At 38.3% G+C, this 1533-nt stretch overlaps 1 long non-coding RNA gene across 1 annotated transcript; it reads left to right on the forward strand.

The window, feature by feature from the left end:
• Positions 1 to 240: 240 nt before the first annotated feature.
• LOC126176823 (uncharacterized) lies at positions 241 to 885 on the forward strand. The gene is made up of 3 exons (XR_007535668.1): positions 241 to 342; positions 497 to 607; positions 767 to 885. It is a non-coding gene; the product is annotated as an uncharacterized LOC126176823 (long non-coding RNA).
• The last annotated feature ends 648 nt before the right edge of the window (positions 886 to 1533 follow it).

Below are 1533 nucleotides of genomic sequence, written 5' to 3' on the forward strand. Positions count from 1 at the left end.
TAAGGAACATAGGTCGTGTATCCCTCCGCCACTGCTATTTCTGCGATTTCTGCTACTTCCGCGATTTCTGCTACTTCCGCGATTTCTGTGACTTCTGCTACTTCTGCGATTTCTGTGACTTCTGCTACTTCTGCGATTTCTGTGACTTCTGCTACTTCTGCGATTTCTGTGACTTCTGCTACTTCTGCGATTTCTGTGACTTCTGCTACTTCTGCGATTTCTGTGACTTCTGCTATTTCTGCGATTTCTGTGATTCCTGCGATTTCTGCGACTTACCACCGTATGAGAAAGTTACATCTGTCAACACAGAAAATTGCATCTCAACAAACCTGTCTTTGGCAAGTATGTTTTACGTTTTTTCTTCCGTTGGCTTTAATTTTGTATTAAAGAAACAACTGTGAAAATATTAATAGTGTAATTAATATGTAAGCAGACGTACAGTACCGTAATAGTTCGTATTTAGAAAATGAATTGTAACATATTGTTATGTTCACAGGTACCTGAACTACATTTCAGTCACTCAGTAAAGTGATAACTCAAAATATCATTGTCAACAGATCTGAAGAAATTGCCACTGTGTCTTTAGACCGTTTTCGTCAGACGAGAGGTTAGTTTCTAAGCGTTTCGATGGACTTAATTACTTCAGTGTGATCGTTCTTGCAAATGTGATATTCATTATAGCAAATATTAGCAATCTACTCTGTCAATTATATTGCTAGGAATTAATGACAGCAAAAATTGTTTAATAATCCTTGTGTTTTTGCAGACACAGTTCTGACTCTGATTACTGGTTGCTGTACGTATCTATCCACATCAAGGCTGTTTTTGAGAGAGACTAGTGAAGATTCAAGACAGTTCTTAGAGGATTTGCAGTTTAAAAGTGAAATAGTTGTGAAATAATTGTGAAATAAGTGTGTGAATGATTAAACTGTGTTTTATTGAAGTTGTTGTGCGATTTTAAAGGAATAATAAATGTCAAATACAGTGAGTGAATAATAAAAATCTCATTTTCCACATGTTTAAGCCGCCCTACTATACCCATAATTTTCCGCCACTTACTTATTGGTAAACACTTGTTGGAGAGTGACATGCCCCCCCCCCCCCCCCCCCCCCCCCCCCCGTTCACCACAATCTTGGTGTGACACTGACCTGTAACTTATCCCGAAGTCTACAATATGCATTTTGAGGCTGTTGATATGACTTCCAGTTAAATCAGGAATAGCTTAAGTGCATTACTTGAAAGTAACACAGGAAAAGCTTACTTATGTAGGTGGTAGTAGTGTCGGCAAAAAGTCCTTGTGTGTGAAGTTGCCATGTAGAACACCAGGTGTAAAACTTTTCTCCCGAGTCTTGAACTGTGTCGGAACAAAAGTGAGGCATTCATATGACTGTTTTCATTTCTCTACACTTATACAGATGTCTGAGTTCTGCTGTGTTAACACTACAAAGTCCTGTAGGCATGTGGAGCATTAACCAAAACTGTCATATTGGAAGCAGAATCAAACACATTTGTTACGTTACTAGATATTTTCA

Source organism: Schistocerca cancellata, chromosome 3, assembly GCF_023864275.1.
Source record: "Schistocerca cancellata isolate TAMUIC-IGC-003103 chromosome 3, iqSchCanc2.1, whole genome shotgun sequence".
In the NCBI taxonomy this organism is placed as follows: domain Eukaryota; kingdom Metazoa; phylum Arthropoda; class Insecta; order Orthoptera; family Acrididae; genus Schistocerca; species Schistocerca cancellata.